At 37.5% G+C, this 24,804-nt stretch overlaps 2 long non-coding RNA genes across 2 annotated transcripts; both read right to left on the bottom strand.

Moving 5' to 3' along the window:
• Positions 1-443: 443 nt before the first annotated feature.
• Positions 444-2,577, bottom strand: LOC105437526. The gene is made up of 3 exons (XR_970636.2): positions 2,423-2,577; positions 1,603-1,696; positions 444-617 (listed from the first exon to the last, which is right to left on the bottom strand). It is a non-coding gene; the product is annotated as an uncharacterized LOC105437526 (long non-coding RNA).
• Positions 2,578-13,962: 11,385 nt separating this feature from the next.
• Positions 13,963-17,078, bottom strand: LOC105445911. The gene is made up of 2 exons (XR_004064637.1): positions 16,986-17,078; positions 13,963-14,146 (listed from the first exon to the last, which is right to left on the bottom strand). It is a non-coding gene; the product is annotated as an uncharacterized LOC105445911 (long non-coding RNA).
• Positions 17,079-24,804: the final 7,726 nt, after the last annotated feature.

Below are 24,804 nucleotides of genomic sequence, written 5' to 3'. Positions count from 1 at the left end.
GGATGCTCTTATTATCAATCATTTGAAAGAATTTGTTTTGACTAATACGTGATGATACAAATTTTTGCTGGGAAACCGCCTAATAATTGATATATTTGGTAAATTATTATATCTATCCGGACTGGATAGATATCGCGTAGTCCCATATACATCTTTCTGTGTACAGTGCTTGTAACTTTACCAAAAGTGGGCCAACTTTCGCATGACTAGAACTGGTCTATACCGTTAAAGGGCATATAACTATAAAGAGCTCGAGCACAAAGATCGTGGGGAGGAGAGAGAAATTGAATGGAATGGGAGAAGAAAGTACTTTAGCAATAAAAAGGAAACTTGTATTGTCAAGGAAGAGATGGAAGAGAGATAGATAGAGAGAGAGAGAGAGAGAGAGGGAGAATGGGGATGAAAGGGTAAGAAAGCAGCTTCACACATTCACTGACCTTTGAATCCACCTCTCTGCCATCAAGGTCCGGAAAACGTTTGCCACTTGCAATATTTACGCCCATTTTGCGAACTTTTAAACAACGAACACATGTTCGATGGCAAAGTGCATCCACTGTATCTACTGTTAATGGTCCAACGCAGGAATCCCCATCACCAAATTCTATGCTCTCTTGTTCCTGTTGAAAAGAATAGTTGCTGGTTTCTTATTTGAAAAACCCTGAAGGGAATACCATGACATTGCAACGTATGGTGAGCACACAAAACTAGGTATTGGCAATTTGTTTGAAATATTCCCAAAGAAGACCAGGCATTTTGTATGATAACTACTGTAGAAGGCAAAGCTAAAGATGTTAAATAGGATTTATATATCAAACAAGCGAATCATACAGATTAATTCAAACTTCCAATTAATCTGAATTACGACTATGGAACTTTCATCAATATACTTTGACATGTTTCAGAGTAATAGTTCGCCAAATGTATACAGGTGTCTGACGATTCGTATGTTTTAATGTTGTATTTGGGCTCGGCTACTTGATGTTTGATCCATGTACTTGATGTCCTTTCTATCATCTTCTCCCATTTGAAAAAGAGAGAAAATCTCTGTAAATTTCAATTATCCTAGTTGCTGACGAAATAGTTTCTTTTCATACAGACATTGTGTAGAAACATATGTACAATGTGTGATTAATATATTTCTTTAGATAAAAGATAATATTTTTTGTACAGAGTGATTGCGAGTGGACCTCGCAAAAACCGTCATAGCATTGTAAATTGTCAATAACCAATAATTGTATTATTCTCTATCAGATTTTGCGTACACATTCACTGATATGTTTCTCTCAATATCCTGCATTCATCAAAACTGAATATCAGGGTGAACTTCCCTCAGTGGCGGATCCAGGGGGGGGGGGGGACCGGACCGGACCCCCCCTAAACAAAAAAATTAGTCCTCACCCCCCCCCCCCCCCCCCCCACTGAGCGAAATATTGGTCGGCACGATTTTCATATTTCAGCACAATAAATTTCAAATTGATTTCAAATTTGGGCCCCCACCCCTAAGAAATCCTGGATCCGCGACTGACTTCCCTTTATGTATCATAATTTAACACTCTAAAAACGTATTTGGAAGCAACAAAGACGATGTGACAAAAAAATTACCGTGTCATGTCCAAGAGTTATTTTCATCCTTTTCTCAGCAGTTATTTGTTCAGCCAGGGGGTCCAATTCGTCATCCGTAAAACATTTGATGATACTATACAACATAATTATATGTTCAAGAAAATTACTTATTTAAACATTTTGAATCACTGAATGTTTAAAGGAATTGAAGAAGAATAAAGTACCCAGTGATATAACCAAACAGGCTGTATACCAGCTACTGGGGTTTTCTTGTTATAATTTTCATTTAGATTTTCAATTTAGAAAATGTTCGATACGTCTATACTATCAAAACGAATATAGTAGTAGGGTATAATAAAAATCCCACATATTATAAATGTTCTAGGTGGTTATGCAACGATCATAACTTTTTTAATCAACAAGATTAATTTCTTTAGTTAATATTTGCGTGAAGTCCCTTTTTACTTTATCATAACTGACTCTTGCAATAATTATTCTGGAAATAAATTTACAAATTGACAACGTTGTTAGGGCAGAAAACTCTTTCACAAGCTTACACAAGCTTTCAAAAATCTGATTGCTGTCAGAAATTGAAACCATTTGATTGATTTATTGGTATTTTTTCTATAATTTATACATATTGGCCTATCCGTTTCTTTAATTTCACTAAGTTATTTTTATTGTTCATTTATTTATTGATGTATTTATTATTTTGAATCATTGTCATTAGTAGTATCATTACTATTATTAATATTATCATTACAAATATTATCATTAAAAGTATTATTATCATTATTATTTTCATTATCATTGGAAATAATGACAATTTCTGCAACATGGCCCTGATTTTAATACTTACCTCATTGATTTCAAATGCAGGTGGTTCATTAGATTACGTAGTATTGCTTCACTGCGTATGTTGCCCATTACTAGCTCTTGAAAGGTCAGACATGTGAGTTGTGGGAATGAACTAGAGAAAAGTTGCCCCAGTGAAGTAGGTTCTCCAATGAGAGGAACTAGGTTTTCCCCTTTCTTACCACGCTCAATAGACAACACTGCTAGGCTGGAATGTGCCAACCGTTTAACAACTCCTGGTGAGACAGTTTGAAGAGTGTTAAAAGTCAGTTGCTTCACGCTCGGGAATAGGCCCTCAATTGTGACATTAATGTCACCATCATTAAACCTCTGTAGACCATTTAGGAATTGATGATCTACAACCACCTCTTTGATTGAGGATTTATCTCCCTGTGTGCGAAATGGCAATGAAGTAGAGTATTATCAATAAATCTGTTCATATAATATAATAATAATAGTAATGCTGGTGGCTTCTTTTATAGCGCACATGTCCGTCACGCTGTGACGCTTCTGGCGCTGCCCCGATTATTAGCCTGGCTTTAGCATGGCAGCCACTGTGGCGCTCTAGCATTTCAAGGAATTGATTCATGCCAGGTACCAATCTACATCACCTGGGTTGTATTAAAGCTTGTATTAAAAATATGAAAAAGAATGACCGATTAGATTTATTTACAATGCAATACAGACAGAAATTCCCAATGTAATGAAAAGGAAAAAGAATTTCAAATACAACTTTTTCTTGATGAAGCAAATATGTTGTTTTCCTAAAGATAACTTACAGACAAATGAGGGAAACAGGTCATTGAAAGTTTAACAAATTACGATTAAAAATAAGAAACTCATTACATTTGAAGTTGTAATCAATATCAAATATAAATTGGCAACTCTGTGACGTATTTTGCGAGCTCTCTTCCCATTTGTTCTGTACTTTAACAAATCTGAAACTTTTATTTTCCCTCAAGAACATTTTCAAGCATACATACAATCTAAATATAATTATTGCAAACATTTTTCTATTCAACCCGGTATAGAAAAAAAATACTCCGTCATCAATAATGAAGAAAATGAAAGTTTAGGAAATTGAATGTACAGCACTAATTGGAGAGGAGCTCGCAAGATATGTCAGTGTTGCCATTTTGTGTTTGATTTATAGCTCAGTTGGTAGAACAGTGGTCTCGAAATACGGTGATCCTGGTTCGAAACCAAGGCGATGCGCTAGTGTCCTTTGGTAATGCATTAATCCTCATTACCAGGTCCCTAATTTGGAGAGGACCTAAAGCCATGGGTCCTCTAGTTGCTTAATTACTAACAAGCATTTATGCTTTCTTAACAGTCAGGTAAAATAACCACCACTACTACTACAACTTAAATCCGGGTGGACTTCCCCTTTAACAAAGTATATGATCAAATTTGGTATTTTTATTTTTGTATGTTCTATCTTTAAGACTTCTGTTGTCTTGTTTATAATGCAGATGCTTCAATGCAATTTACTCTTCTTTTTTCACACATGCGCCTTGACAATTTAAATTCAGGTGAATTCAGCGCCTTACAAATTTCATATATTATTATTACTATTATTATTAGTAGTAGTACTACTATTAAAGTGAATTCTTAGTTTATTAATTCATCAAAGCCTGGGTGGAAAAATACTTATTGCCCTCCATGAGACAATAAGCAGTTTTTAATTAAAGCGAAAATGTACTTTCATCCTCCGAAAGCATAATATTTTTCCTTCAATAAATGGTGCATGCAAAACAAAGTACTATAAGTACTTAAAACTGTAGAAACATTGTCTCACAGAGGCACACAATCATTTCTGGCCCTACTGTCACAAGAGGGGGCGATTGGTTGTGTTTTTTTCTGTCTCATTCGCATGATAAAATGAAGCAATTAACCATCTTGCTCAGTTGCTATATACTTCCTCACCTAATAGCTGTACGTAAATAAAGATTCTTAAAAAAAGATTTTTAAATTTTAAAGCTGAATTCCAAAAGTACAAAACCAATAATGAAAGTTGTAGATATTCCCTTATCTAGCTAGTGCTCACTCTCTACCAAATAATGTCACCCTTTATCCTGCTATCAGCGGAGACAACAATAATTCCATCTCAGGCCATAATTATAAGTGATGAAGACAGTGTGCATATTATTTTTAATATCTTCTTAAAAGAGGTAAAGAGGTAAACGTGCTTGTTTGTGGTATATGCAGGTAGTCTGCGAAGCTAAGTTTCGGAGCGAAAACAAAATTCACGCTAATTAGCCGCCCCCCCCCCCCCACCCACCCCCCCCCCCCAAAAAAAAAAAAAAAAAAAAAAAAAAAAAAATAATAATAATAAATAAATAAATGAAAACAAAAATGGGGGGGGGGGGGGGGAAATGAAGAACGGAAATAGAAAAATGAAATGGTTCCAGCGCACGACGTCCCAAAGTAACGTTTTTGAACACAACATGGAAGTATTATTTACACTGTAGCATTTCTGAGAAAGACGCATTGTCATCATTAGTATTCTGTTAAAATAATAATATATTTACCGCCATTGTAGAAACTTGTGTATGCATTAACTGGTAGAAGTCATGATCCAATGTTGTACGATAAAACTCTAATCTTGATAATGAATTTGATGCAAGTAGGACATCTGCTAGGTCACGTGAAACAGTCGGGCCACATGATCTGTCTCTGAATACCAAAGTCTCCTAAAATAGACATAAACATGTTATAATTACTATACCATTCTTATAGCTAAAATGATCCTGACATGTTATACAAGTTTAGGTATGTATTTTTTTATTTTGTGTGCAAAAGGGTGACCCCCAAAAAGTGACCTTACCCCCCCCCCCCCCGCTTATTCAGCGGGTGACTTAGGCGTTGCGAAATTTTCGGCACGATTTAAAACAATTATACCCCCCCCCCCTGAAAAAATCCTGCGTACGCCACTGTGTGTGTATATATATATATATATATATATATATATTTATTTATACATTATACATTATGGATTCTTATTTAGCGCACGTATCCACCATGAAAGGTGCTCAAGGCACTCCAATATTACCCCGGCTCTCGCAATTTCGGCGCTCACAGCATTCAAGGAATTCCTTCCTACCGGTATCCATTTAACACGGAAGCACAATCATACATCAATACAGCAGCTTGCAACAAAATACAAGTCAGTGTGTGCCAGGATGGATATACCTGGCTTAACCTGGGCGCTCCCTTTCAAGACCAGGTGTGGGAAAGGGTACAGTGTATGAAATTATGGAAGCAACGGTTACAACAATCAATAACTCATGAAGAAATGCCGCAATATGTCTTTACCTAGATGTACATAATGTACATGTACAAGTAATGTTAAGATGTGTATACTATTCAAGTTTCTTTCAATTGAGCCTACATGTATATACTAAATAACCAGTGGTTATGAGATATGCACATGAAGGCATGAACCAAAATCGATTCATGGACCCCCTTTTCATTCAATCTACAATCTGAATGTCATTCTATTTGTATTTCCTTTGATACACATTCATTAAAGAAATTTATTACAACATTGTATATAAAGTTGTATTGTTGTAATGGAGGTTGTACGCCGGCTACACACTGTTGTAGATACACATATTACTTTTATACGTAATTGTCCTACATTCAATAATATACAACTATTGATTGCTTTGAGGGACATGGTTGCCCAAGGTAATCTCAAAACATTACGGTACCCGAGGCAAGGTCGAGAGAGCTAGCTGCAGTCTCAAGATCACAGAGGAGCTATAGTCTTAAGCGTGAACCGGAAAATAAGCAGTATAGTTGTTTAATACACCGCATCCCGACTGTCAATTCTCAAAAAAAAAAAAAAAAAAATTAAATAGCAAAAGCTGCCTGTCAAAATGTATTTATTTGAAGGAAGATTAAATGAACCGGCATTTTCCATTGTGCTAATTCACTATTGACTCAATGCACACGATTGCATTTAAAAACTATGTATGGTAATTTGTTTTCGCTATACTGCCCAGCAATCATGATTTCCCCTAACCAAGGAGGGTAGACACCCACCTCCCAGACCCTCCCCACGCCCTTGAAAGAGTCCACTTTATATTATGTCTGCCCCCCCCCCCTCCCCCACTAAAATACTAGTTACGGGCCTACTATAACTAACCATTCCGTGCTGTTCCATGATGAATAGGTAACCAGACAACGTGTGAGCAGGCATGTCTTTATCGAATGTCAACATTTTCTCGTCTGCAAATATCTGTAGTCCTACTGCTTTCGCTGTGTCATTGTTATACGCTTCAAAAGTGACATCTACTAGAAATTCATCGTTTCCTCTTCTTTGTAGTACATTTTGGAAGTCCTTTTGTTGTATTTTCTTGACAATGTCAAGTCCCACCTCCTTTCCCAGGGCAGCGGTGAAATACAAGAGATAACGGAATTCTTGTGGGTTGTTGCTCAGTACCTCACCCATCGACCTACTATACTCTTCGCCATTCGTGTCATATAGAGAGGCAAGATAAATAGACGCAATATATTCTTGAAATAATTTGTGAGGAAAGAAAACACTAGCGGTTTTGGGTTGTGAGGTAGTCAAAATGCTTTTCCATTTGGATACATTTCGATTCTCCCGACTTAGAACTCCGATTCTGCAACATGTCTCCATGGCTTCCTTACACAAGCTGAAGTCCTCCTCATTAAAAACCAATTTCCTTTTCAGGAGTCCTGAGAAGGCAATCGATCCTATTATTTGCAAACAAAGCTTGATATTGTCCATTTCCTTGTCCAGATGGGTTTCATGTAACACTTTGGTGACCTTTGAGACATAATGGTCTCTTAATGACGTGATCATTTGTTCAAATAATTGAGAAAATGTCTTTAGTCTGCGTATTGTTTCTCGTTTCTCACTGTCGCAATTTTCCCATAAGATGCATAGCATTGCTACATAAATTGGGAAGGGTGCCATGTTCTCCTTGATTACATCATTCACTTCTATAAACTGACATAGTTCTGATCCCGCGTCTTCATCTTTCACGAAGTACTTGCTGATGTATTTTGAGACATTTTCAGCACTAAATCCTTTTACTGCAATGAAAGCATACGACTTACTCAATACTTTGTTGGATTTGATCTTATGCGCCCTCCACGGTCTTGTTGTCACCAGAACTATGCATTGCTTGAATTTCTTCGATCGTAGAATTTGAGAAATATCTGAGCTTTCTTTGGCAGAGAGGTCCCCATCATACTCATCGAGTCCATCCAGTACAATAAGAACCTTTGTAGGTTGAGATAATATGTAATCATCGATCTGTTTAGTGTTTACAGCATTATTGTCAGAGAGATAGTTTTTCATAATATCACCAATTGTCTGACCCTTGACAACGTTACGCAGGGGTATAACCAGTACCCAACTGAAGCGCTGAAACTCGGGAGATCCATTGACCCAATCCCATGCTATCTTCGAACAGAAGGTCGTTTTACCAACACCACCTTCACCTTCAACCAGAAGACGCTTAGGAAGTACCCCATTAATCTTTGTAGTTAGAAGATCAGTGTAATCAAGTGGCTGTTCGGTTCTCCTTGATCCCATTTCTTTCCTAAGTAGCGTTAAGTTTGTGTAAATTTGCTTGAATTCAAAGATGATATTGAAATCAAGCGGGTCAGGTTTAATTTTGCACATTTGTTCGCGATAGAATGTCTTCAAGTCTTCCCCACACTGGAGAACCTGTGCCTCAGTTATGTTTGGTTTGGAAGTATCCAGTATTGGATCTATACGGAGATTAAAAACAAAATGCAACGAAATATCTACTTTAACGGATGTTACATAATTATAAGGACACGGATAGTAAATGTCTAACGCGTACAGAAAGGCAAATGATATCTTTTGGTGGTGAATGTAGGAACAAATCAAATATCTACAGGATTTTAATCACATTCTGGGTCACAACCCATTGGAAATGAAATGATTTGGGCCAAACATGCAATTAATATCAGTCTTCGACGGTACGTTATAAATACATCATGAATAGATGATTAACATAACTTTGATAAATGATCTTAATAGTAACGGATACACAAAGCATCAAATTACATTTTACAGTCGTCCAGTAATATGTCCAAATAACTCATTCAAAAGAGATCGTCCACCCTAACGTAATTGTATTCGTAATATGCACAGAGAATGAGAGAACAGATTGTCGTAATTAATTGTCACCTTAAATGTTCCTCTAAACTAAAGCTACTTTGTTCTAAACACCATGATGAACAAAATATCTTTCTTGTAAAATGTGTAATGTAAACTTACCAGACGGTGAGGTTGCAGATGTAAGATATGCACCTTAAGAATGGAAATAAAATTAGATAGATAAAAGAACAGTTAATGTTCTGCTAATTAATATTATAAACAAATGTCCACATATATTTTTAGAAACAGTATATTTCTCTGGCAGGGGGGGGGGGGGGGTCGAGCATAAGTCTGAAAATAATATGAATAATAAGCAAACCTGGGATTTACTTCTGAACCTTTCTCTTTTCTTCCATGTTTTTAGTAAAGTGGTTTTATGTGGATAAGATTTGCACACCTAAGCAATAATTTTCTCTGCTGATAATACTTTTCCTATTTTAGTTTTATTTGATAAAGTCTGTTTTTAATCCGAATATTTTTTCCACGTTTTCCTATCTTTCTTAATGTCCATTGTATGTGTATCACAATATTTATCGTTATCATGTACCCTTTGTGATTACGCATGAAATGACGACATTCATGTAACAGAAAAGACATTACAAGTACAATGGCAAAGTTACCTTTTAATAATTTTGTCTGAAGTGCACCCATATCAGCGTTTTGAAGAATTTCTCCAAGAAGTGCTCTACAATTGATACCATCTCTCTGCTTGACTTTCCATCCGCAGAATAATTCGATCAAAGCTCCTGGGAGGTTCAATTGATGTTGGGTCAGTACATTCCGGCTCTGAGCTAAGCTGAAACCAAGACCAATGCACAGGTATTCGTAGCAGTCGCCTGGAACTTCTTTAGCAAGCAATATCAGTTCACTCTCCTGCAGTAAACTATCTATCGATCTAAAAGAATAAAAGAAGAAGAGAAAAGTAGATTAAATTCCATGTATTTAAAAAAATTAATACTTTCATTAATTATTTTCGTTTCCAAACATAAAGGAACATAAAAACATTACGTGTTGACATGTGCAGGACATTTACTTTTCAACAATTCCATAACGTACAAGAAATTAATTAATTTGATTATTTATTTTTTTGTAAATGAAAAATGCACCTGAACAAAACAAGACATGAACAAAAAAAGTTTGAAACGCAGAGGGCCGACATGGAAACCAAAGGCTTATAGGTTGAAGACACCTGGGCAAAAGAACAAACTCGCTTACACACACATATACTCTCACAAGCATACACATCCCATGCACTCGAATATATATATATATGTATATATATATATATATATATATATATAATACATTTGAATATATATATATATATATATTACGAGGGAATGGTTCCGACAAGATGGAGTGTTTAACAAGTGCTTTCGATTTATTCTCGTCATCACTTCATATGATGAGAATAAAGCAAAAGCGCTTGTGAAGTTAACATGAACCATGCATGCTCTTCTCGCTTGAATCCAGTATGATGTTGTTAACTCTTTATACATTGCTAACAGTGCGTCCCAGAAAAAACGAAACCGAGAATTATCGATGTTTTATTATAACTTAATCACATTTATAATTACTAAATAACTAAATAATTACTAAATATTTGGAAAGCTTAGATCCACTTCTTTCATTTGATGCAACTCATATAATACATATTTCACGCATGAGTGATTAAAATGAATTTGAAGAGAGGAAACTAAAATGTCATTTGGCGGACGGTATCTGAATTTCAAAGAGAAAATCACATTTCTAAAAAGTTGAGGTTCTGTCCTTTCATATGACACCTCAATCGGGAAAAATGAGCAAGGAATGACAAAGTTCTGTTTGTTTAAAGTAGTGATTGCATTTCCATAATTTTATCAAACGAATTCGTTTTCACTGGGTGTCTGCCATAACAACATGCAGAATTGACAACAGACTTAACTCCATTTCGTTGACAACCAGCCATGCATGAAGTCTTTCTTTCTATGGCTGATTGTCAACGAAATGGAGATATATATATCATACAAATATAATAAGGTTTTGCGCGTGCGAGGTGAGGGTGCATGTTCTGTTTTGTACATGGTGCATGGTTCATGTGCTCATTCATTTAATTTAAATTGTATTACCCATGAAGAGGACCCGGATTGAGCTCCACATCCCCCGCTTTTACAAGCAGTAACTCAGTCAGGTACGGCTGCTGTGATAACATCACATCAGCTGTTCCTTTCAAGCTATTCGTTTTGTGGAATGACGATGTTGATCTTGATGATGTACTTGCCATCCCCTGCAAATTAAAAGAAACTCCAATTAGTCCAATAATATATGAAAAATAGGTAGGCCTACAGGGCATTGGTGAATTATAATCGTTGTATGGCCAAATGAAGTAGGGCATATTTCTATTAAGGGAAGACAGTTAAATTAGCTGATAGGTGGTTAATCGGAGGAGCGATTTTTGTAAACAGATATTTGCTCCGGTGCAGATTTTACACAGGAAGTGGACCGTCACTTTTCGTGTGCAGAGGGTCATGATTCGCTGGCACTGTACCAGACTTTGTGGGGAAAACCTTTAAAGGGTATACACTTTTGCACACATCAAACCCGTAGGCAAATCAAGAAATACCCCCTCGTCTTTTGGAGAGTCTTCGGGTAATGCAAATGTCAGATAAGGACTTTACCATACGGGGGAAAGAAAGAGCATATTACATAAAGCCTGTTGGTCATAAAACTAAAGGCTAATCCTGGTGATTGACAACACCCAGCTATTATTGGGTAAACACCCAAATGGTGTCGAATGCCCAAAGGAGCCCACTGCTAGATGTCTTTAAAGCTACATAGTTACGGTTTGGGTTTGCTGTTGGTTCTTAGGACATCAAAATTGAAGGACGTTTATTAGTGTTATAAATTCCTTGTCTTTCGTACCAGGGCAGTAGGGCACTGACTGGAATATTCAACTTAACAAACGAGCAATTGTCGCTGAGCATATGCCATGATTTAGATTAGCCTTTACATAAATCTGCACATTGACATTGCTTTTTTTCCCTCCAATTTCAGTTCAATAAGGATAAAGAAACATTTATTAAACAAAATTAGTGGACACACACGATCAGGAAGCCTGCTTACCTTTCCACCAAAGGGTCCATGTGGTATGGCATCCATGTGTAAGCTAGATGTAGGTGAAGATTTGTTGTCCTCTTGCCTAGGTGATTCAAGTCCAATTACACCACTAAGTGACTTATTGGTGTAGGAATGTCCTGGTCTAGGTGGCTCATTGGTGTAGGAATCTCCTGGTGTTAGTAACTTATGGATGTAGGAGTCTCCTGGTGCAATCGACAAATTGGTATAAACATCTATTGGTGTCAATAACTCTCGGATGTCAGAATCTCTAGGTGTAAGGAAGTCCTGGGTGTAAGAGTCTCCTGGTGTAAGTGACTCGTTGGCGTAGGAATCTCGTGGTGCTAATAACTCGTGGATGTAGGAGTCTCCTGGATAAAGTGACGTATTGGTGAAGGAATGTCCTGGTGTAAGTAGCGTATTAGCATAGGAATCTGTTGATACGGTCAGTAACTCGACAGTGTGGGAATCTCTTGGCGTCAGTAACTCCTGGATGTAGGAGTCCCCTGGCGTAGGTGACTTATTGGGGTAGGAATGTCCTGTTGTAAGTGACTCGTTGGTGTAGGAATCTCTGGGTGCTAATAACTCGTGGATGTAGGAGTCTCCTGGAGTAAGTGACGTATTGGTGAAGGAATGTCCTGGTCTAAGTAGCTCATCGGCGTAGGTTGGTGTGAATAACTCCTGAATATAGGAGGCTCCTTGTGTAAATGGTTCAATGGTGTAGGAATCTCTAGGTGCCAATAAGTCCCGGATGTCAAAATCTCTAGGTGAAAGAAAGTTCTGGGTGCAGGAGTCTTCTTGTGTAAGTGACTCGTTGGTGTAGAAATCTATTGGTGTAATTAACTCCTGGATGTAGGAATCTCCTTGATTAAGTGACGTATTGGTGAAGGAATGTCTCTGTATAAGAGACTTATTGGTGTAGGAATCTCTTGGTGTAAGTAACTCATGGATGTACGAGTCTCCTGTAGTAAGTAGCTCATTAGCATAGGAATCTGTCGGCGTCAGTAACTTGTTAGTGTGGGAATCTCTTGGTGTGAATAACTCCTGGATGAAGGAGTTCCCTAGCGTAGGTGACTTATTGGTGTAGGAATGTCCTGGCGTAAGTGACCCATTGGTGTAGGTATATCTTGGTGTAAGTAGCTCCTGAATATAGGAGTCTCCTTGTGTATGTGGTTCAATGGTGTAGGAATCTCTAGGTGTTAGTAAATCCTGGATGTACGAATCTCTTTGTGTAAGTAACTCCTGGATGTAGAAATCACCTGTTGTAAGTGACTCACCTGTGTATGTATCTCTTGGAGTAAACATTTCCTGGATGAAGCCGTCTCCAGGTGTAAGTGACTCATCGGTGTGGGAATTTATTGATAATAACTCCCGGATGTAAGAATCTCTAGGTGTAAGTAACTCCTGGATGCAAGAATCTTTAGGTAGTGACGTCTGGATGTAGGAATCTCTCGGTGTAAGTAACCTGTTCGTACAATCATATTTTGGCTGAAGTAGCTCAAAGTTGGCGGAGTCTCTTGGTGTTAGTAATTCTTTGACGTCAGAATCAGATAGCATATCATCTGTACAAACATCAGCTGACATGTGTAGCTCTCGGAAGCATGAATCAGAATGTATAATTAACTCCCTGATGTTTGAATCGTTTGGTGTAAGCATGGTAAGATCTTCATCATGAGAGTCACATGCTGTTTGCTGGTCCTTTCTACACAAATCTGTTAGAGAGAGCAAATGTCTAATGCTCGAATCAGTTGGTGTCAGCAATTGTTTAATACGTGTATCAGAAGGGGCGAGTATCTCCTTGATATGAGAATCACTTGCTGTTAATAAATCCTGTGTGCACTGATCACATGAATTTAGTAAATTCTTGATATCTGATGAGTTTCCTGACGGCCGAATGTTTGAAGTTGTATGAGGACATCCCTTAGGATCAGGGTCATCTTGTCTCCTTTTGTCATCTTTGGACATCTCTCCAGAATCACCCATTTTCGCTTCAAGTCTCTCGCAAAGAACCTTCAGTCTCCGAATCCTTTGTAATATTTCTCTCCTTGGTGTCAGCAATTGTTTAATACATGTATCAGAAGGGGTGAGTATCTCCTTGATATGAGAATCACTTGCCGTTAATAAATCATGTATGCACTGATCACATGAAGTTAGTAAATTCTTGATATCTGATGAGTTTCCTGACGACCGAATGTTTGAAGTTTTATGAGGACATCCCTTGGGATCAGGATCATCTTGTCTGCTTTTGTCATATTCGGACTCCTCTCCAGAATCACCAATTTTCGCTTCAAGTCTCTCGCAAAGAACCTTCAGTCTTCGAATCCTTTCTTTCAGCAATCTTTCTCTCCTCTCCTTAACCTCATACTCCCTAATCCAATGAACAAATGTTCCGATTCGGACCCTCCATTCACTAAGTGATACAGGCATCTTGGCGAATCAATTGACTCAGTCACAGGAACAAGCCACGATCTGGAAGAATAATGGAAGGGGGGGGGGCCTATATTAATTAATTAAACATTGCATTCATTGGTAAAGTCCACACTTATACAATAACACGTTTATGGAAAATTGTCAACTGAAAAGCGCAACTATATAAATAACAAGAAAAATAGAATAGTCACTCTGAATAGCACACGTTGTTTTATTTTTAAAACTACCTGGTATGTTTTGTTTCTCATAAGCAATGACTGGAAAAAAAACTATAGTAGTAATAGTATGAGAAGAAGTTAATTGATAGTAGCAGTTATTGTAGGAGTAACTAGTTAGTAGTTGCACTGGTAGTGGATATTTTTTCCGTGCTGGCATTGCTGTCTCGATGGTGGATATTGAAGGCTGCCCCAAGCCCCCTGGAGGGCATATACCGCCATTAAAATGATTCTTACAATTTTGAGCCAGAACTTTGGATGGAATCCAGCCATGGGCTTTCAAGAAGAAGTAGAAAATGTAAGCCAGAGGACATTTTTGTTGGGGGGGGGGGGGGGGAGTGCTGTTCCAAGACTGATTTGGACTGCCTGGAATAGCAAATTTACCCGATCTGAACTTGATATGAACTGACTATGGACGGGGTACAGATGAGATGGACATATTGAGGACTGTGAATGAACGAACAAGAATCGTACTATAGACCTTATTTACACATTCGGCCCCGATCACAAACCATTTTACGATTTTCTAGGACGGTTTCAGATCGTAGTGAGAACTATTTTGATGTGATGGGGGCTTAAGCAATAAGCGAAGGATCACAACTTGGCCTATGCCACTACAACTTCTGGGTACAACTTTCTGACCCTTAACAATGGTTACTATTTTTTGCCCAAAAATTGATGGCCCTTAAAAATGGTTATTGGTTTAGACTCTTCAGCCGCACACCCCCGTCCAAACCAAATCTGAGTAGTAATCGTAGTAGTAGTAGTAGTAGTAATATAGTAGATATAGTTTTATTAGTAGTAGCTGCAGTACTAGTAGTAGTAGACTAGCGCTTATAGACGTTTTAATATTTTGTTTTAGTAGTAGTACTTAATTGTATTAGAAGTAATTTTACTACTAGTATTCAATAGTAGTACCTGAAATTTAGTTCAAACTAAATGTGTCTTTTAGTGGGGTTTTTTTTTTCTCGTAAACTACCTGGTAAGTTTTGTTTGGCATAAGAAATGAATAGGAACATATAGTAGAAGTATTACTTGTATAATAGTAAAAGTAGTATTTTAGTAGTAGTAATATTAGTAGTATAAATAGCAGCAGAAGTAGTAGTAGAAGAAGTAGTCGTGGTGGTAGGAATACGTAGTCGTAGTAGTAGTAGTAGTAGTAGGAGTAGGAGTAGTAGTAGTAGTAGTAGCTGTTGTAGTAGTATTGGCTACAAGTTGTACCTGAATATAGTTATACTTGCATTTGTATAGTAGTAATAGTAATATGATATAGAAGTAGTCCGATCACTACCAGTAGTAGAAGTAGTAGTAGTTGTTGTAGAAGTAGAATAAGTAGTAGAAGTAGCAGTGTTAGTAGTTGTAGTAGTCACAGTTAAAGTAGTAGTAGTCACAGTTAAAGTAGTAGTAGTAGTTAGAAGTAGTAGTAGTAGAAGTAGTAGTAGTAGTAGTAGCAGTAGCAGCAACAATAGTAGTAGTAGTAGTTGTTGTTGTTCTAGAAGTATATTAGTAGTAATAGTAGTATAAGTAGTAGGATTAGTAGTAGTAGTAGAAGTACATGTAGTAGTGGTGGTGGTAATAGCTATTTAGAAGTCGGAGTAGTAGTAGTAGTAGTAGTCGTAGTATAGTAGTAGTAGTAGTAGTAGTAGTAGTAGTAGTAGTAGTAGTATAGTAGTAGTAGTAGTAGTAGTAGTAGTAGTCATAATATAATATATTGAAAATGAATAGGGTAGGCACCTAGTCGACATTGTTATTGTCATCATTACTCAGTAGATCAAACAGTTGCAGTTCATTTTGTATATTCACATTCTAGACATTAAATTGATTTCAGCTTGTAGAAGATCATGTTGAAAGACAACAGCGATTTAATTGATCATTCAAAAATATTTATATAAATGTTGGTGCACTGGCATGGATCTATTCCTGAGGCAATGTGAATTTCACATGAAATAAAGAGTATGTTGGCAATAACAATGATATCTCTAGTTTGTATCACTTAGTATTGTATAAAGAAGATGTCTTGTTTGACACTTTTGCAATGACTTTCAGCTAAATCAATTTACAGCCAATTCACTAGGCTTTTTTTCAGCTCCTGAAATAACCCGAACATGCTTTCTATTGACATTGCTCTTGAACCTACATGTTTTTTTTCTCGGAATTGTTTTTGTATTCATTTTGGGTTATTTCATTCATCATTTATCGACCTATATTCATTTAGAAGAAAGAAAACTAACATGCATGTTTACTTACAAATATTGTAATATCATGACAAAATTAAGGTGGCCTAGAAAAATTGGATATCTTAATTGTCTTGCGAATTCAGGCACTTGAATTAAATCGATACGAGTTTCACTCTAAAAACCGGAAATGGACAGACCCATATTCAGATACCCCACCCCCCCCCCCACCTCCCCATCAAAATCACTGAACAAAGAAACAAACATATATAAACAAAGTGACTCAAGCAGTAAAAAAAAAATTAAAAACATAAAGCAACAGAAAAAACAAAATTCACTTTACATCGAATGTTTATCACAATCCAAAATGTAAAAAAATTATACAAAAATAACATCGAGAAACCCTTTTGAACAACCCCTCCGCCCCCCTCCCCCCAGTACGTACAGTTATAAGCTTATTGGTATAGGAATACTGTTCGATACGCTTACCTTATATTCTGATGTGCGTGTACACCGTTACATCAAATCAAACTTAGAAGGGAAGTCAATTCTGTTTATCATTCTCCAATTCTCCAAGACAAAACACTCAACGTCAACGCCAAGTCAAATGTTGGCATGTATCATTGGCAATGGTTCATGTATGAACTGACATCATAACGCCGAAAAACAGCCAATTTACTGTAAAGTACAAGATTGCTTACACTCAAGTCAACGTGGTCTATATCCCGCATATAGGCCTATACGCGTCACGCCCTACCAAACTTAACTCTTTCTGGTGTCGTGTGTATGCGTGCACACCAAACACGATATGAATATACAAATTATATTAGTTATTACTATTGTTATTTTGTATCTCCAGCGTCGCATAGAAAATTTGCATAACGGCTCCGTTCAAAGATCACGTGTAAGCGGCAAACAATTAAATTTGTTCTATCCATTTTTGGCTCATATGCATACCACAGAAATAGAGGCAGTGCACGGGGGATCGATCTACAATTCCCAATGGGCTTTAATTTTGTCATTATTATTATCATTATTATTGGTGTATTTTGTTATTGGTAATATTGTTATACGTATTATCATTATCATTATCAATGTCATCATTATCATTATCGTACTGTTGCCCTTAACGTTAGAACAATAACCCCTTTTTCATGAACATTTTCGCTATATGATTTATTCTTGATGGATATCTTTTATATCTCCTCAGAGCTTTATTGGTCAATCTCTATGACCAATGAACTCTTAGGACTCTAACATTGATCTGATGGCAGGTTTGGGCTGGGGTGTGAATAGGAAAAGGTGATAGGGGGAGAGGAATATATAGTATAGTGTGCATGAACTGGACTGTGCATGCTATTTAGAAAACGATAGAGATCGAGGTTAAAAAAAAAGAAGGAATTAGGTAAGAAATGTGTTTGGGAAGCATGATTGTGGGTTTGAAATGAATTTAGTGTGCATGCATGTCGATCTGTGTACGTATATGTTATACGAGTGTGTTTGTGGGTGTGGAAGGCACTTGAGTAGACTTAAATCACAGCAGCCTGATCAAAAGAGAGAAAGAGAGATGAAGAGAGAGAGAGAGAGAGAGAGAGAAAGAGAGAGAAAGAGAGAGAGAGAGCGAAATATATATATATATATATATATATATATATATATAGAGAGAGAGAGAGAGAGAGAGATGAAGAGAGAGAAAGAGAGAGAGAAAGAGAGAGAAAGAGAGAGAGCGAGAGAGAGATATATATATATAGAGAGAGAGAGAGAGAGAGAAAGAGAGAGAGAGAGCGAGATATTTATATATTTATAGAGAGAGAGAGAGAGAGAGAGCGAAAGTAGGGATAAAGGAGGGAAGATGTAGATTTAAGATTTGTTTATATTAGAAGTTATCATGTACGCATACAGTCCGTATGACAAACGTATACCCAACTTAGATTGATTCCCATTTACAGATAAAAACCGTGTATGGCATTGAATTATAATTCGTACTAAACAGCTAGTAACTCATATTCCGTGTAATGGAACCTTACTCATAACGCTGCTGCCATGGATGACTGGGCAGCAGCCTTTACAAAAGGTATCGTCGACATCTCCTTGTATCAATAAGTTTGGGCCGCAGGATTCAATGTAGGTGAAAAGCCTTTGTACGCGCTGTTATTTCAGTCCGAAAAACCTAGTTGCATTATTGTGTGAAATTTCCTACAGAAAAAGCTCAAATGTCAACTTAAGCTATAAAAAAAAAGGCCCACTTGCAAGAAAATGTTATGATTTTCTCTTTGTTTCTCGTCGTTGTTGTTGTTGTTGTAGTAGTAGTCAAATTATTACAAGTGGGAGTAGCTATAGTAGTAGTAGTAGTAGTAGCTGTAGTAGTAGATGCAGTAGTAGATGTAATAGCTATTGTATAGTCCAAACATGTACCTGTGACAGATAGTAGTAGTAAAGTTATTACATTGATAGTAGTACTAGAAGTAGTTAGTGGCAGTATTATTATTATTATTATTATTATTATTATTATTATTATTATTAGTAGTAGTAGTAGTAGTAGAATTAGTTAGTGGCAGTATTATTATTATTATTATTATTATTATTATTATTAGTAGTAGTAGTAGTAGTAGTAGTAGTAGAAGTAGTTAGTGGCAGTAGTATTATTATTATAAGTAGTAGTAGTAGTAGTAGTAGTAGTAGTAGTAGTATTAGTAGTAGTAGAAGTAGCATTAGTTGAAGAAGTAAAGTAGTAGTAGTAGTAGTAGTAGTAGTAGAAGTAGCATTAGTTGAAGAAGTAAAGTAGTAGTAGTAGTAGTAGTAGTAGAAGTAGTTAGTGGCAGTATTATTATTATTATTATTATTATTAGTAGTAGTAGTAGTAGTAGTAGTAGTAGTAGTAGTAGAAGTAGCAGTAGTTGAAGAAGTAAAGTAGTAGTAGTAGTAGTATAGTAGTAGTGGTAGTAGTAGTAGTAGTAGTAGTAGTAGTATAGTAGTAGTATTAGTTGTTGTTGTTGTAGTAGTAGTCAACTTATTACAAGTGGGAGTAGCTTTAGTATTATTATTATTATTAGTAGTAGTAGTAGTAGTATTAGTAGTTGTAGTAGTAGTAGTAGTAGTAGTAGTAGTTGTAGTAGTAGATGTAGTAGCTGTAGTAGTAGCTGCAGTAGTAGATGTAATAGCTGTGGTAAAGTCCAAACATGTACCTGTGATAGATAGTAGTAGTAAAGTTATTACATTGATAGTAGTAGTAGAAGTAGTTTAGTGGCAGTAGTAGTATTATTATTATTATTATTAGTAGTAGTAGTAGTACAGTAGTAGTAGTAGTAGTATAGTAGTAGTAGTAGTAGTAGTAGTAGTAGTAGTAGTTAGTAGTAGTAGTATTAGTAGTAGTTGTAGTAGTAGTAGTAGTAGTAGTAGTAGTAGTAGTAGTAGTAGTAGAACTAGAAGGCTTTCCTCTTTACATCAAATCTTTATAGCAACCCAAAATTGAAAACTCACACAAAAATTTGATCGAGGTGTGATGGGAGTGCGTGGGTGGGTGTGGATGAATGAGAGAGAGAGAGGCCAGAGTGGGGTAAAGAAAGACATGGATGTTTGTATATCAGGATAATTATGTCGTGTTGCAAGTGTGTGAGGATGCGTGGGTGGGTGTTTACATAAAGAGGGCGTGATCCTCGCAGCGCGGTAAGAGAACCCGGTTTGGGTACGTCTATTTAGGTACTCTAATTGCACACAAAATGGACATGTAGGTCCTCGGTTAGGCGAGGCGTCAAAAATATCGATACCAGCTGGCTCCCGCCTCACGTATTGGCGGATCGAGGCTGCAATTCCGCCCGAAGCCTGGCTAGGGCAATTAATTTTCACTTATTAGCCCAGCCGGCTTGCGCCAGGCTGGGATCTGACTTTTACCCCGGAATCTTTAATCGGCCCATCCACCCCCCGCCTGGCGGCACGTCTATAATTGGCTCAGCCAGGCTGCCGCCAAAAATAGGTTGTTAAAGTTGCAACTTTAAAGTTTCCAGCTGGCGGTCGCCGTACGGAGATGCTTAAAGTTTTAGTGGCGGCAGCCAGGCGGTGATGCTTGTAGTCCAGAATCTGCACGGTCCTTTATAATTTCCCCACACTTGATCCAAGCCGTCGAAGATGGCGTTATCAACAGACTCATAATTATGCTCACCAGCCCGCGCATATTTTTTTTACACGACTGTTTAGCCACTTCAGTCAAATATACTGTGCAAACGACTAGAGACAAAGTCTAGTATTACCCTTAGCAGTTGGATTGCTGGATCTGTACGTGTGTACATGTATACTCGTTATTTGTGTCGGGTTAAATCTATCCTCTATTCTCTTTCATTATGTATTTTTGTGTTCTTCTTCAATCTATCCTCTTCTCTTTTGTCATGTATTTTTTCTTCTTCAATCTATCCTTTTTCTCATTCGTTATATTTTGTTTTTCCTTCAATCTATCCCCAGTTCTCCTTCGTTTTGTATTTCTTTTGTTCTCCTTTATTCTAACCTTTTCTCTTTTGTTTTATGTATTTCTTTGTTTCTCCTTCAATCTATCCTTTTCTCCTTCGTCATCTATTTTTTTGTTTTAATCTGATAGATTCCCTTTCTCCTTCTTTATATGTATTCCCTACGGTTTTTCCTTAGTCTAGATCTTTAATCCTCTTAGCTCTTCAATCATGCATTTCTATGTTCTTCCTTTGACTTATCCTCTTCTCTTTCCTTATGTATTTTCTTGTTTTTCCTTCTCCATATCCTCTCCACTATCCTTGTTTTCCCCTTTCTATAATATAATATTACTACTACTTTACTGTTACTACTACTTATACTACTGCTGCTGTTGTTACTACTACTACTAGGCGCGGTCCAGGATTTAATTCTTAAGGGGGCCCACATTTGAAATTATGCGAGCCAAATATTGGTACGTAATGGTGACACCTTTTTTTTTTTTTTTTTTTTTTTTTTGGGGGGGGGGGGGGGTAGACATGTAGGCCCCGCCGTTGAACGTTTCTCAGCGGGGGTCAAGGGGTGGAGCCCCCAGAAGCTCAGGGGGTATAGGCATTTAATTACTGTCAGATGAGCATATTTTGATACCGTATTTGTGACACTGGCAGGACATAAAATTGTTTTGGGTCCAGAGGGCGGAGCCCCCAGAAGCTCAGGGGTTTTATACCTTAAATTATCGTCAGATGAGCATAATTTCATACCTTTTTTGTGACACTGGCAGGTCACGAATTGACGTGGGGTCCAGGGGGGAGCCCCCGGAAGCTCAGGGGTTTTGGGCAATAAATTACGATCAGATGAGCATATTTTGATACCTCATTTGTGACACTGGCAGGACACAAATTGGTGTTGTGTCCAGGGGGTGAAGCCCTCAGAAGCTCAGGGTTTTTTTATACATCAAATCATCGTCAGATGAGCATAATTTTATACCTTATTTGTGACACTGGCAGGTCACGAATTGGCGTGGGGTTCCGGGGGCGGAGCCCCCGGAAGCTAAGGGGTTTTGGGCAATAAATTACGGTCAGATGAGCATATTTTTATACCTTATTTGTGACACTGGCAGGACATAAATTGGTGTTAGGGCCCTAGGTGGGGTCCAGGGGGCAGAGCCACCGGATGTCAAGGGGTTTTAGGCATTTGATTACGGTAAGATGAGCATATTATTAGCAAATTGAATGACGCAATTGGCTTTTTGAATGTTGATCTACATAGTCATTCAATTTCGCACGAACTTGAATGAACGTAACATTAATTGGGATGCTAAGCTAGTTTACGAAGTTTGGCCGGAAAACCTATAGTATCATTATCATTGAGATTTAGATATTTTTTTAATTACTATAGTTTACCCAAAATTATATTTCTGTAAATGTAAATGGGTTTGTAATTGCAAAAACCAGAAAGTCCGAACAAATATGTTAACAGTTTCTTAATTCCGAAAATGAAATGGACCGGGCTATTTATTATTGACATTTCGTTCTCATTTTCTTTATCACACGTTTTGTAATCTTGACACAGTTCATTCTTTCCTAATCGCTTTTTAAAACACCAATTTAGATTGGCCGCTTTTCAAAGACATGAACAAATTATTATGACGTGCGCTACCAGCCGATAATTGATTTTTGTTCTTTCTTTTTGTTTATCCACGCACTGTAGTCCTGTAGTCTCTTTCTATTCTTTACGCGTTTTAGAAGAGGAAAAAGACGAAAAAACACACCTGAAAACAATGTGTTTATTTAACACCTTCTCGTTCTCTCAAATGTTCTCAATGTCTAGCCATGATAACTCTGTCTCATTTTGTCTCGACATGCCACTATTGCCAATATAAAGATCCTCTAATGCCCCATTGTACTACTTGTAGCTACTAATTGCTCCCTCTATATAGAAGACAAGCCTTTAATAAATCGGTGACCATTGGTCCCCGGATGATCCTCTCTTCTTATGTTAATCGAGAGCTGAGTTGATGAGATAGCCATCTGTCAGTGAGCACCCTGGGCGGTCTATTAACTCCTAGCCAAACTAGTACAGTCCGTCTTTAAAGACAACATTACATCTATGCCTAGGAAATGAAGGCCTATTTATTATCCGCTACTTTACTACGCCTCTGCAAGTATCCTGATGGGCCTTTGCCATTTGGGTCCGATCGTTCACGAGACCTGCCCCCCCCCCCCATCCTCACACACACACATGCCTTGCCGAGACATCAACATGGTATCAAATGAACACCTATTCTACTGACCAAATATTTAATTGGGCGATTCCCAAATCCTTAATCCCCAACCCGAACGATAGAATCTGGCAAACCTCAAATCTGGACAACGGCAATCGAACAATAACGTTGAGTCGCTGAGCGCGCGACTACGTAGTAAAAGCTATATGACAATAGATGCTTAAAGAGCTCGCCGTTGACTTGTTTGTAAATAGGGACTTTTAGATTTGCGTGGACTGATACGTGTGACGTCCTTTCAAGGCAGTGCATTAAAAGGACGTCGACCGTAGCAATCCACATTGTCTTCGTGCAAAACTAAAAGGCCCTAATAACCGATAAAGGTGTACGTTAGATAGAGTATTTAATCGTGGATCCTAACTTTTCCTTTTCTTTTCGTATATGTCTGTTTAACTTTATGTTTTCTATTTTTTTCCATGACGCACCGCCCCAAGAAAAAGCAATAACAACAACATAGTCAGGAGTAAACAGGTACTAAATACAATAGAAAAAGAAAATGAGAATGATAATGAAGAGAATGAATGTACACATATTTGAGAACATTACAGTTAACTTTAAAAACATTACGGTAAAACAAAAATAATAACAAGGGCAATGCGATGCTGGTGTATCGCATTTGTCTGCCTTCAGAGGGTTAACAGAACATACATGTATATGCTATAGCTTTTATCTACGTTCTGTGATTTTATGATTCTTCACTACCAACATTCTGAAGATTACAAACTTAGTCGTAATGAAAGTCATATCTTAAAATGGGGGATTTGGAAAAGGGCGACATTTAATAGAGCAGATACAATAACAACACATTCTGGCTTTGCAATATATGCATATTGTCTTCTAGGACTATACAAAGTTTGTTTGTGTAGTCGCATATAGGCTTCATCTTTCTATGTACGGTGTTTGTTACTTTATAACCAAGGCTTGGCTAATTCCAAAACCTTGTAGTACACACCAATACGTACATGTTACATGATCAACCTTAACTAAGTTTTGCGCCCCCTAAGTTTCAGAACAATTTGCGGCACCTCAATAAAATATAAATTTCTGCACCCTAAGTTTCCGAGTTCAAATTTGCGCCCCCTTAGTTTCAGTTCAATTGTGCGCCCCCCCCCTCAATAACATATTAACGTCCTACCCCCCCCCCCCAAGTTTCAGATCAATGTGGCGCGGGCCGATCAATGTAATATATACATTTTGCGCACCCTAAGTTTCAGAACAAGTTGCGGCACCTCAATAAAATATAAATTTCTGCACCCTAATCTTAGATCAAATTTGCACCCCCTTAGTTTCAGACCAATTTTACGCCCCCTTAATAACATATAAACGTCCTACCCCCTTAGTTTCAGATAAATTTGGCGCCGCCTCAATAAAATATAAATTCCTGCCCCAAAGGTTTCAGATCAATTTTGCATCCCCTCAATGAAAGATCCATTTTGCGCCCACCTTAGTTTCAGATCAATTTTGCGCCCCCTCCTAAGTCTAAGATAGATGTTGCGCCCCACAGGTTAAGATAAATTTTGCGCTACCTCAATCGAATATAAAAATGCCGCCCCCCTTAGTTTCAGTTCAATTTTGCGACCCTCCCCCCCCCCC

Source organism: Strongylocentrotus purpuratus, unplaced genomic scaffold (genome assembly GCF_000002235.5).
Source record: "Strongylocentrotus purpuratus isolate Spur 01 unplaced genomic scaffold, Spur_5.0 spur5_scaffold_18, whole genome shotgun sequence".
Lineage (NCBI taxonomy): Eukaryota > Metazoa > Echinodermata > Echinoidea > Camarodonta > Strongylocentrotidae > Strongylocentrotus > Strongylocentrotus purpuratus.
This window is presented reverse-complemented; position numbering and strand designations above follow the sequence as displayed.